General features: G+C 44.1%; 1 protein-coding gene across 15 annotated transcripts in view; it reads left to right on the forward strand.

Moving 5' to 3' along the window:
* The first annotated feature begins 546 nt into the window (after nt 1–546).
* MYT1L (myelin transcription factor 1 like) overlaps nt 547–13427 on the forward strand; it is a 314756-nt gene continuing 301875 nt past the window's right edge. For 4 of the 15 annotated variants that reach the window (XM_069805875.1, XM_069805887.1, XM_069805882.1 and 1 more), the window contains exon 1: nt 7102–7997. The gene's annotated coding sequence lies outside the window, so the exon portion shown is untranslated. The other 11 variants (XM_069805888.1, XM_069805889.1, XM_069805890.1 and 8 more) reach the window with 6 other exon arrangements.

Here is a 13427-nt window from a genome sequence, read left to right on the forward strand (position 1 = left end):
CGCTATTAAAAAACAAACCAGAACCCCCCTCTAACAAATAAAACCCCCGTGGAAATAATAAAAAAAAAAAAAAGAGGAAAAACCCAACACCCCCCTCCCCTAATCATTAAATAAAATGCAATTAGCGGAGCAAAATCTCTTCTGCTCCTTCCTTCCCCTTGTACCCTGGAATCGCTGGAGCTACCATTTCTTTTCACAGCTCCTCGTTTAAAAAGAAAAAGGACGCTCTCTATTTCTCTATTTACCTGATAACTAGCTGGGGGTGGGATACCTGATTTAGCTGGAGACTTTGATTTGTGGGATTGACAACCTTATTATGCAGTGAGCTTATTATTGATATTATTCTGCTCTCGGTTGCCATGACCACCTTGTGAGAGACATTCAATTTTCTCTCTTCCATCATCATTATCTATGAGGCCATCTGTTGTGGAAAATGAATTCAGCCTCATTTGCATGACTGATAAGCAAATTTTTTTTTATCTATTTAACAGAAGGTCATATGCCGGGGATTTGGAGCTGGTGAAAAAAAAAAAGTGGAGGAAAAAAAAAGGCATCTCGAGAGGATGAGTGGGAGTGCGTGCATTAGAGGATGTATGTGGAAGTAAAACAGATCCCTCAGGCCTGCTAGCCTATCCTACTGCATTTGTCATTCCTGCCAGGGCGACATTTTTTTCCCCCTAAGCTTCTGCACACTAAAGAGAGTGAGAGCTTTTTCCCTGCAGTCTTCTTGAAGCCCCCCTGATTTTTTTACTCAGTGTTGGTGGGTGTATTTTAATATATATATATTTTTTTAATTCCCTGGAACATGGGGTATCTTTTCAGTGTTCAATGAAGAAAAAAGCAGCCTTTTCTGGGTCTCTGTGGTATGCTTCTTCCTCCTCATCCTTTCAAAGTTGTAGTAAGCCAGGGTGTTTCTTAACCATGCTGAAATGTCTTGCTTATGTTTAACTTGTAAATGGTTAACGGTGCAGGTGTGGGCTGTGTTTTGTGCAGGGTGGGGGTTGATTCTTGTAGCTAACTGGAAAGATTATTGTGATTTTTGCAGTCGTTCTGTAGCTTGTACTTAAATGTCCATTGTTTGCTCTTTTCAAGTTCTTCTGGCAATATTGCTGTGCAGCCGAAATTGTATTGGGCTGTAGAATAGCTGATAAAAAATCCTAAAGTGTGTGTTTACTATAAGAACGCATAATGTTGCATGCATTAAGCATGTTGTTGTTTATATAAACTTGCTGCATGTTGGACGGTACTTGTTTGATATGGAGAACCCGAGACAAAAACTTCACAGATTGGAATGCTCAATGACAGCCGAGTGCAATTAAATAAAAGATTATAAGATACTATGTTTTCACACTAAAACGACGTTTAAAAACAGTGGATTTGTACTTTAAAGGGGAACACTCATGTAAGAGTAGCATTTTGAAAGAACATTGTCTTAAATGTTTCGTATCTGTAATAGTTTTTCTTTAAAGAGAAAAAGCTTTGTAAATAAGGGATGCTTAATTCAGTTAACTCTCTGAAAACGTCATAGTCTATACTTCAGTTTTAAAATAGTTCAGATAAGTGTGACGAGTCCATGTACATTTAGTGCAAATGTGTTAATCTTTATTAATTTAGTGCTAAAAAGTAACTGAAGAGTATAAAAGAAAACGACTTATATTAGTAAAAAAGAAACGACTTAGTCTGTTATGGAAGAGACGTTACACAGGTTTGCTTCTTTTATTTGTCACTAACAAAGATTAAACTCAGTGGAACAGAAGCATGCCGTTTTCTTCTGAGTACTGAACAACGTGCACAGCCTTATCTTGGCAAAGAGGTTTTTTTTTTAAAACGTTTATTTGTTTTATGCAGAAGTAGTGTGTGCAGAAAAGTAGAGTTTTAACATGACAAATGCTTTGCATGGTTGACGATACTCCTTTTAAAGGTAGACAAGGAGATGTGCAGTACTCTCTTTCTTGCAAATAAATACATTTGGATTTTAATTATAATCTACGGGGAATCTCTTTATATTTCGTACTTGCAACCGAGAAATGGTCGTGGGTGCTAAATTTCAGGTGGAGAGAAGTTTCACTTTTATTGAGGTCAGCTAGTGACCAGATCTCTGACTTGTCTATGTTAAGTAACTTACCCTAAATTACTTGATTAAAATGCCTCTCTTTTTTTTGTTTGTTTGTTTTAGAAAACACTCTGCAACAGATCTAGCATTAACTTGTCGTGATAACCTCTTGCTGATAGTTGTTTAAAGGGTACTCTTTTCCCCTACCCCTCTGATTTCAGAAAGAGTATCTTTCTTGTAGATTTTTAAAAAGGAATAAGATTTAATGCTTCTTTGGCATCCGCCATATTTATCATGCCTGTTGGAATTTGCGGTGGAAGTTAGATCACAGAACTAATTTCACACTCAGAGTTCAGCACAGTGCAGCAGCTCTGGCGGCTGGGGTGGGTGGTTTGAAACGGCACCAGTTTCCTCAATGGACTTCAGCGGGAAGTAGCGGGATGCTGTGTATTAGCAGGCTGTCGTGCAGCACGCAAAGGTTGAGGTCTCCGTCTCATCCCCTCCTCCCCCCTCCACTTGAATTGTCAGCATCTTCCAAAGGCTGGTGAATAAACCCTGGTAAACTTCGAGAAAAGCCTAACAGATAACCCAGCCGGTCGCCTTCCCCTGCCGCCCCAAAAGTTAATTGCCGAGCTTGGTTGGATTCCTCCTTGCCACCCTGACATTTGACTGCTGCTAATTCACTGATTAATCTCATTAACGTGATTATAGCAGGATTTGGAGCTGGCTGCCATTGTTCTGCAGCCAGCGCTATTCAGCCCGAGCCCTTGCCGCCCCCCGCGGCGCGGCGGTGCCGGTGCCGGTGCCGGTGCCGGTGCCGGTGCCGGTGCCGGTGCCGGTTCAGAGGCGGCGGGCCGCGGCGCGGTGCCCGCGGGGCCGGCCCGCGCCTTTCAGCACCGGGAGCTGTCCGCCGCCGGCAGCAATTACCGCCGCGCCGCCCGGCTTCCCTCCCTCCCTCCCGCGTACCGGCAGCGGGGAAACGACTCGCTTTCATCACCCTAATGACTCTGCTCAGTGAGGTAAAAGCGGGAGAGGCTTTATGCCTTCTAATTAGGCGGTGTGAAGATGGCTGTGGTAAAGCATCGAATCTCTGCATTTAAATACTTCTTCCTTTCTTTTCTTTCAAGAGCTGTCTTGGCGTGCGTTTTGTTTTCTCGGGGAGATCCACGGGGCAGTGCAGTTTAAACAGCAGTTCCTTGCAGCCGTGCAATTTAACTCTCGGAACGTGAGGGACATTACAGGTGTTGCCATACTTAGCCAGACTTTTCCTTCCTAGTAAAAGAGTGCTTTGTTGAGCTAAATGCTTTAATTTATCTTCTCTTTGTGCAAAGAAACAACCTACCCAGCTCACCACCTCAGAATTACGTTTGCCTTTGCCAGCACTATTGTGCCTAGGGTCTTTCCTGCGTCTGCACTGCAAATCCCCGTTTTCCGGAGTTTGACAATAGGAAGCATTTTATCGATTGAAACTTGATCTGGAAGATCTTTTTAAGGTTTCATTATACATATAAATGACTTCTGCAGTCTTCAGCTGAAGCAGGATTTTATATTCAAGTTTGCAGGTTAGGCGGTTTTAAATCAGACTTGGAATAACTTCTTTAAAGTAAGGCACTTTACATAGCATTAGGGCATCATCTGCTCTGCCCTATTTGGTATTTTGACTTTTATTATCTAGAAGTTACATTGTTATCATTTAATAACTGCCAATTGCACATGCGCAGTAACTTTTTTTAAAAAATATCTTCTCTTTCATTTGTATTCTTTATGAGCATGACCCTGTACTGGAAACTGAAGCCACACATTAAACTCTATTGTGTGAAGGATTTGCCAGGACCAGCAGTGAACTCCTGCAAATCACTAAATTAAAAATGCTTTTAAGACGAAAGTGTCCTGCTGAGGAAAAGGTGGGATCTGTTAAAGAACATACTACATTTTAAAAGATTTGAGTCTAGTAAATGTCAGTGAAACTTCTGCAGCCATTGCAGTCTATGGGTAAATAATAATTACGTTCAGAACTGACAAAGTGCACTGAAACCAAAAAAGTCTGTTGCTTTTTTTACTATACGTTTGACTTCCGCGTAGTTTTTCAGTCACTGATACCATATTCTTAACAGGGTTTCCTATTTTCTTTTCATTTCCTTTTCTTCCCATTTCTTTCCCACCCAAAATCAAAAGCCCAGTGAGTAAAGTATTGTCTCCTTAACTGCTTTAGAGAACTATACGTTTAAAGGATGTATAAAATAGGACTGTATAGGAACAGGTTTTAACAGTGACAGCCACAATATGCAGGCCAATTAAGGCTGCTCGTTAGCGGGTATATTCTTGTAATACTCCTGTCAAGCTGAAATTGTAGTCCCTTATTGACAGTAGTGGGTTCGTCTGATGCTTGAATTCTGCTTTCTGTGTTTGTCTAATGTTTCAAGTCTCGTTAGAAACTGCTACCAGCCAGAAAGTAAAATAAATGGAAGGTTTTCAAGCATACTTTACCTGAAATTTGCTAACCTGGCTAACTTAACCTTCAGGAAAAATACTGTGCTCTCATTAACGCTGCTTAAACATGACCTGCATCTCCTTTTCCCCATGGATAATGCGCGTTGACGAGACACAGGCTGGGGGAGGGAGAATCCAACCCACAACATTAAACCCATACCCTAATGTCTTATGGAGGATAATTAGGCCAATGAATCACCAGTCTCCCAAATTTTTTTTCACACTGGTCTTTTTGTAAATGTTTCTAATTTATGCAGTTCTCCCCCCCCCCCCTTAACTCTCACCAACGGGATTTATATACATTCTGCCCCGATTAAAGCAAGTCTTGTTTTCGTCTTCAGTGGGAGAAGCACCGGGCCATTTCGTTGTGTCATCCTGAAGGCTGGACAAGATGATGAGTTTTTTTCCAGCTAAATCGCCTTCACAAAGTTTGAAAACACCTGCCTTAATATGTGTGCCACATAGTCGCCTTCACCATCTTACTAAGGCTAGCCAGGATCTAACATAAGGAGGTTAGCTTTAGCAGAGGGAAGAGACAAGCCTTGATTTTTGAAACGTGAATACAGCTACCCAAAGATTCTGCATGCAAACCTTGCGTTAGAAAAGGATGAGATTCCTCTGTAGGGGTGCAGGTGCCCCTGTACACTTACAACTGGGCCCTTTCATCTCCAGGTGTGCCTGTGCTTCTCAGGCTACATTGATTTGGGTGGAAAAAACCCAAACTGACATGCCCTCGCTACGACACAAACATGGTAGCTCTCCTTCCCCGCTACGAGGAGGCTTTCCTCCCCGCAGACCCGCTCCCCAACTCCCCCCTCACTCCCCCCCCCGCCATGCGCGGCGCCCTCCGCGCTCCCCGCCCGCACCTGCGGCGCGGCCGCGGCGCCGCTCCCGAGGGCTCCGCGCCTCGGCCTCGGGGGAGCCCTGCGAGTGCGGGGAGATGTAATCAGAGATGACAGAGAAAAATTAAGGAAAAAAACCCCCCAAACACACACACACAAAAACCCAAACCACGAGCGAGGTGGAGATGGGGGGCGGGGGAAGAGACACACAAGTCCTTTTTTTGCTTTCTGAGGGAAACACTGCTTTTTCCACCAAAAGCGTGGAAGTGGTGAGGGCTCTGCTATTGTTAGTCCCTTCCCCAGCAGGCTGGCTCTCCCCTGAATCCCTGTGACAGGCTTCCCCCCAAAAGCTCCTCTCCTGCCATCGGAGTGCGGCTGTGGAGCTGCTGCGATGGCTCGGGATGCCGAGGGCTGGTACGCGGAGACTCGCCTTCCCTTCAGAGCGCAGTGTGATTCCTGGCAAGGCTAGATGGGAAGGGACTGGTAACCTCTACGGTAACCGACATGTCTGGTCTCCACACGTCAGGCAGCGGGCTCGGGCTCGGGAGGGATTACCTCCCAGGGCTGGAGGAGGGTGTTCCTTGTGACTTTTGGGTCAGTCTCCCCTGCCTCTGTCGCGGCCAGCGGGGTCTGCCCGCGATGCCCTGCCAGCCGCGGGGCTGCCCGCACCGAGCATCACCGCGCAGGGCGAGCCGCGGCGGGGAGGGAGCGAGGGAGGGAAGGAGGGGGAGAGGGAGGGAGGGATGCGGGGAGGAGGGGGCTGCAGCAGCACAATGGCAATAAGGAGGGCAACGAAACCGGCAGGCGCGCTCCTGGGTGTATAGGGAGGGCATATAGGCTGCACGTGTGCGCTAGCCAGGGTCCTCCCTAGGAAAGGCAGCCTGCCTGCGGGAATGGACGCTGAGGGCGGGCTTCTGCGGGGCAGCGCCGGGGAGCCGGCGGGAGGCGCGGCGGGGCCCGGGGCAGGGTCCGGGCCACGGCAGGGCTGAGTCCGCGGGGGCGTGCGGAGCCGTGCCAGTGCAGGGGGGTGCCGCCGCCTCCGCGTAGAGATCGCAGCCTGTCACGCGGCTCCCGAAATGACATTTCGGGGACGGGTTTAAACGAAGTGACTCCCCGCTGGCGAGCCGCTCCCGTCGCCGCGGCATCCGGCTGCCCGGGGACGAGCCCCGCAGGGAGGCTGCCCGGGGGCGGGCGCACGCCGGAGGAAAGCCTCCGCAGCGGCGTTGCGAGGCGGTGAGGTGCCTCTTCCCAGTTATTGTCTGTGCGACACGTTTAGTAACGCGCTCCCCGGCTAAGCGGAGGCAGCAGGAGCCGCGATATCCGCGTCAGATTGCTGGGGAAAACGCAGTTGATGGGCCCGTGCAAATCTGGCCCTTCTTTGCCCGCGAGCCCTTGTTTATGTTTGGGCTGTTGATCACATAAAGCTGAGCCGCGCGAGTTGCTAATGGTGGAAGGCTGCTAGTCTCTTCCTCTGGAAATAGTTCATTTCTTTTGTTTCAAAGGGGAGAAGATGGTGTGAGCAGGTAAAATAAGCGAGGCTTCAGGAGCCCAGCTGAATTAACTCTATAAGCCCTGGAGTGGTACCCCAGTGGCAAAACAACGATGGTCTCCAAGGCATGATTTTCTCCTAAAGATACATCTAGGTGCCCAATTATTGTTTCTCTCTCTCCCTTTTTTGGGGGGGGGCGGGGGCGTTCTCTAACGGAGACACCATTTTACGCTAGCAGCAGCGGCCGGGGAGTATTTCGAGCGGTCTCCCCTGGCGGGCGGCTGCGGCGTTTCTGCTTTCCCCTCTATTCGGTGGAATACAGCGCCGCCGCGGCGCCCCACGCCGCCGGGGAGCCCGGCCCGGGGTGCCGGGGAGGGCGCGGAGCGCGGCCCCAGCCCTGCCCGCCTCCTGCCGCGCCGGCGGGGGCTGGGCGTGCGCGGCCGCGGCGGGCAGCTGCACCCGCGCGGCGGGGCCGGGGAAATGGATGCGCGTCGCGCTGCTTAAAGGACGCGGGCTGAGGCGGGGTAAGTCGGCAATCTGCTACGGATGCTGTTCTGCTGCAGTAATGTGGTCTCTGAGGGAACTTGGGCTTGATGCATGCTACGCTGCCGAGGCTGCTTCCTCCAGCCCGTCGCCTCTCTGCTGCTCTTAAATGGAGGTTACAGCTGATCCGTCAGCCACGGAGCTGCACGCATGCCCACCTTCTCAGCGTTCAGTGGTGGCAACTTATTAATTTCTGCCTTCGACTTCGGGCCCGTTGGTTTCCTGTCTGAAAGCATTATTACTTTTGTCCATGTGGCAAAATAATTAGCATACAGATGAGAAGGGATCCTGCTCTGAGCCTCAGTCGCAGGAGAAGATGTGCAGTGGAAAGTTGATTGGATGAATGGAGAACAAATGGTGGGCGTTCAAAAGCATTAGGAGAGTTTTGTTGTCGTGGAGCAGGTCTGTCAGTTTTCTGGGTGAATCTCGTAAGATGGAAGGCAGGGTGGCTGGTGCCGAGACGACTGCTTGACAGACTGTGGCCTACTTGAAGGCGCACGTTTGGACTGCACGCGTAGATAATTCATTTGGACTACTTTGTTTTGCAATTCTACGGCTTTCCCTTTGCTATTCCCTCAAGGTAAATATGTCCTTTTATCACCGTTGTTGTTTGCAGGGCACTTTGCTGTTGTTCACAAAGTGATGGAAAGTTCAACTCTTCGGGCAGTTAACAAAGGAATAGCTGGGGTTTGTACTTCTCCTCTTCTCCCACCCCAGCTCCTCAACACATCTCCTGTGCACAGAGCTGGAGGAGGCTGAGCAGCTCAGGGCTCGATCCTGCTCTCCCTGAAGTCAACGGGGAGTTTGACATTGCTTCCAGTGGAAACGGGATCGAGCTCTCAGTGGTTGTTGTTTTAATAACGACTGCTGGAAATGTCAGATTTCTGCTTCCTATTTTCTAGAACGATGTGGGCAGACCTGTAAAATTAGCAACTGCTGTTTCAATGAAAGCCCAGATGTGATTAGTTTTGATTGGTGTGGTATGCGTTTTCTTGGCTGAAAGGAAAAAAATGCTTATTTAACACAAACTCACCAGTAATGCTAAAACCTGAAGTTATTGATTGACAAATTACTAGTGATTCTCTCAGCTCCAAATATCTCCGTTATATATGTGTCCTTATAAAGGCTTCTTTATTGAAAGGAGAAAACAAAAGAAGAAAATAAACAAGCTATCTTTGAATTACATATTTCGTTGCCAGATAATAACACTGAGTCAGACTGGAATCCCACTTCTCGAACAGAGCATCCATTGATAGGCATTTCTTATATAATTCTGATGCTGTGTATAAAATATGGGGGGCTTTAACATTTAGTTACATTTGCTTTTTTTCGTGTGGTCATTTAGGAATGTTTTTATCCAATTTTATGATTCCTAATCTCCTTAAAAATGGTGATTTTCATTTTAACTGACCTAATTTTGAAACTGCAGTTAAGGTTGGGGTTAAGTAGAAATTATTATCTTTTAATTGTCTTTACATAGTTCTAGTGACTATTGTAAACCAGTTTAATGTATGATTTGCTTTAATTTGAGAGGTGTGGGGGTTTTGTCACCTTTAATTATGTTGTTTTGAAGAACAACAGCATACAGTTCCCAGCGATGTTTAGTTTTTACCTTTCTCCTTTTTTTTTTTCCAGTTGACATTTCAGTTTTGTGTGATAGTTTTATTTTCAAAAATTACCAAACAAATAGAAGTCTTTGTCATGTCACTCTGCAAACAAACAAACAAACAAAAAAATATTGGAACAAATTGTTAACCCTTAGTAGGCAGTTAGCAGGTACTCCTGATGATTTATCAAGGTTCTTCAAGTTTGGAATGATAAGGTTAAACTTGGTTGCTGTGGTTTGGTCTGGTGAATATATATGTTTGTTTATACTTGTTTGCAATATGACACATTTAAAAACAATTGAGAAGGCAACATAACACTCCTAACATTAGAAATACAGAATGATGTAAGACTATGCAATAAACCAGGATTTTTCACTGGGAAGAAAAGTAATTATTATTTTTTTCTGAAAACTACATTGGTTTATCAAGTGAAACAAAGAGAAGAGTAAACGATTACAATGAGTAAATGCAGAATTCGGTACATTTTAAACTAATCTAAGACTAGATTCAATTTTGTATGTATTTTACAGCCTGAACTTTCTGGAGAGTGACTGTTCCTCCCCCCCCTCCATTATTTTAACCAACAAGGGCAATAGTTAAACATTTGCAGTGGTTTCTTTGTTTTAGATTCAAATACCCAGTTATATGCCCACATTTTCAAAAAGGGCATCAGTTTTATCGTAGTAGTTCTTAGTTCATAGTATGACTTTGTTGTTTTACTCTACAGTCTTGTATCTTACATATTATAGAATTGAGCAACTGTGTGTTTGGAGACAAAGACAATTAAGAAAGAAGAGGAGCTACTTCAGTGTATTCAGAGGTGTATTCTTTCTCAAGATTTGTTAAGAACAATTTCTGAGGGTCTCTTTTTTTCTGTTCTTTTCTATTTTGTTTAACTTTTGTGTTGAACAGATGAGTAAGATATGCAAAAGAGTATTTTGATTACATACATATACATGCATACACATATGCGGCAATTTATTAGCTAGGCATAGAAACTTTGCCATTTGAATGGCAAAAAAGGTACTGTTTTGAAAACTGTTCTCCTGCACGAGTCAGGCTTTTATGTGGACTCCAAAAGAATGAAAATATAATTCCCACCCATCAGCATTTCCATGAGAGATCAGTATGGGCATTTCTTTTTAAGTGCACTGCACAAGCACATATATAAAACAAAGTTCTCTGTGTTAGAACCTATTTCTTGATCAACTGAGCACAGTCATTGTTCTGTTGAGAGATTCAGTGGTGGAAAAGTACTTTGATATTAAATACGTATACAACACTGAATATACTCATGGAAATTATGAATTTAATATCAATTTACCTGAACTTGATAAATGTTTGCATCATGTTGATCAACTTTCAGTAAAGATGTGAAGTTCTTGATACTATAGTACAAGAAAACTTTATGGCTGTAGATTACTTACTGACCTTTTCCTTCTCCACAATAGGAGTGATGAGAAATCCTAATAAGATTATCAGTGATGTTTTAAACAGAAGTGCAGCCAGATTTCTATGGAATGAAAATGGGTGCAGACCAAATAGCATCATCTTCTCCACATATCCTAGATTAAAAAGTCACAAGGAGAGCAAATCAAAGATTTTGTAGGCTGTTGACAAAGATTATCTCTTTAGAATCCTTCACAGTATTTTGCTTTGATTAGAACCACTCTGCCTATTTTAGCCGTAGAGGAAAAAGCAGCAAACATAATGAAACTGAAGTGAAGGGGGAACGTCTTGTGTTGGGAGGGGGAGTAGGATGTGGAGACAGACAAAAACCACAATAGGATTTTTGATCCCTTAAAAGGGATCATACTTTTAGTGAGGAAAACAGTAAACATTATTATTAGATTGGATTTAAAATCCGATCTCAGATCAGATTTGCAGTGTATGTAGTAGTTCAGTATGTTTGCACTGAAGCTGCAGATGTGGAACACAGTCACCAAGTAGCGAAACTAGCCAACTTGGTTGTGGAAATAACCAAGGGCTGCAGCGCGCCCCATAAGGATCCATCAAATCAGGTCTGGTATAGAACTGTCTGATAGGTTGTAAACGTTAAGAAATCAGTGTTGCGTCTGCCAGTAGACCCTTTGGTTTGCTGAAACTCCCACCTGCCTAATGCATCTGGGCAATTGGTTTCAGAATCCAGCTTCCTTCAGGATAAATTTTATGTATCATCTTGAGGGTCCATCATAACCAAATTGATTGTAGCTCTGCACCAGGCAAACTCATAAACATCTGTAAGGTCACAGATTTTCAACCAAACCAGCATCGGGGTCTATTATTTTGTAAAGTATTAAAAGTCTACATCTCTCATACCTTAATGTCAGCATGGCATTTTTTTAATCAGGAAGTTGATTAAAAAGGGCATGGTATACTACGGATGTATGTTCACTTGGCATAACTTCAGCTGTTTCAGTCTGAACCCAGCAAGTGCTGTCCATCAGTATGTGCAGTGGTGAAGAGAATCAGTGCAAAGCAGCAATTTTTAAAAAATTATTTTCATGATAGGTTTTAAGAAGTCTGCTGTTTCATTCCTACTTTTCATGAGCGTGCTCCTGACCCCAAAGGAAAGACAGCAATGAGCTTTGGATCAGGCCTGTAATATCTTTTTGTAGAGTGATAGGCCAAACATATTTCTCATGCGGCTCCAGTAAAATCAAAAGAAAACATCTCCTCACTTTCTTATGTTTTTGTAATTCATAAGGTTGTTTACAGCCAGAATGTAAAGGAGAGTATAGTAAGCATTCAAAAGAGCCTTTAGGCTGCTCACTGAATGGCTAATTTTTTTCCCAGTCTCTCTGGTGATGTTTCACCTGCCCCCCCCCGGATAGCAATGATCATACTTACTTGAAAGGTGTAATGCCACGATATTTATATTACATATCAAAAGCTTGCTTTATTTTTCCAAGGGAAATTCCCTTTTCTCCTCTTGTCTCTAGCCAATACGGGAGGATACTACCAAGGGAATAAAATTTTATGCCTAATTTTAGTGTTCCTCTGCCTAATGTGGTGTGAATAAGTACCATGTTACAGCATTTAACCTAGTCCATCTTTGTCACTTGCTGAACAGTTCCTTGGTTCAAATAAAATAGCCAAAATGCGGAAAGAGAAGATATCCAAGGTTTGTTATGAGGATAAACTGTAGGGACTGATTGTTCTTTCTCTTGGAGTAGGTGCTCTGGCATTCCTTCCAGTGCTGCAGCAGGGCATTCTCTCGCGTAAGGAATACCCTTGAAAGGGGTTCCCCAGACCTCTTGTGACACTGTGAGTCAGTGGCTCATCCCTTTATTTCTTATCACCTTCCCCAGAATTAGTTGTTAAATCAAATGTCTTAATTTTCAGCACTGGTGATTTGGTTTAGTAACATTTTCAGAGATACTAGCAGTCCCTCTGTTGTCTGAAGAAGAAAAGGCCCACGTTTAAATATGAAACTACGTTTATAACAACTTTGCATACATCGTGGCTGTCATGTCCCATGTATAAATATTCAGGATTGTTTTTTGGGTATGTGCATATTTAGAAAGAAATAAAACTGTTACGTCATAGAAAATTATAAGGTTGAGTGCAGGGCTTTTTATTTTCTGTGTATCTTTATAGTGGTATGGTGTGTCTAAGACAAGTTGTTATGAATTCAGAATGGTATTTCTGCAGTGTCTTGGTCATGCAGCATAGTTCGATTTAAAAATCCACAAAAACAAACTCCTTGGGCTTGGAGTTGACACTACAAAGTAATGCTTGTGTTTGTTCAGCATGTGCACACACAAAGTCCATTCCATGTCTTGCCAGGAAGCACGCAGAGTTTAAGCAGGTCAAGTTAAACTATCTATTCACGCAGAGAAAATGTTGTCTGTTCCGTCAGTGGTAAGATGCCTGCACAGGTGGTATGTTATTTATTTACTAAGAGAAACAAATTTACTAAGTTCATCAAGAATTTCATAATCCTCTGACCCTTTGGCTGTGACCAGTCTGCTCCCAATCTCAAACTCCAGTTTTCATCAAATTCCATATTTCATCACATCCAGTGATGAAAAAACATTTTTCTCAACCTTTTAAAATACTCTGGGTGTTCAGATCTACCTAAGCTTAAGGGTGTTACTCTGTGTGGTGTTACTGGACCTCTGTGTTCCAGGAAAGTAGCGTACTTCAGTCCTCAGGGATAGTAGGCTCAGGCCAGGCTGCAGCATTCTCACAAGAACTGAGGTGATGTTTGGACATTGTAAATAAAAGATGCAGAGGCTGTGATGAGATGAATGAGTAACGATGCCGCGGCAGGGAAAAAGAATTAAACATTTGATGAAAAGGAAGCTGCCTGTGGAAAAGATGAGGTTCTTTTGACCAGTATACAGAATTTGATGCTAAAGAAAATTAGAACTCCATGACCATTGGACATATGACCTCAA

Source organism: Haliaeetus albicilla, chromosome 18 (genome assembly GCF_947461875.1).
Source record: "Haliaeetus albicilla chromosome 18, bHalAlb1.1, whole genome shotgun sequence".
NCBI lineage: Eukaryota > Metazoa > Chordata > Aves > Accipitriformes > Accipitridae > Haliaeetus > Haliaeetus albicilla.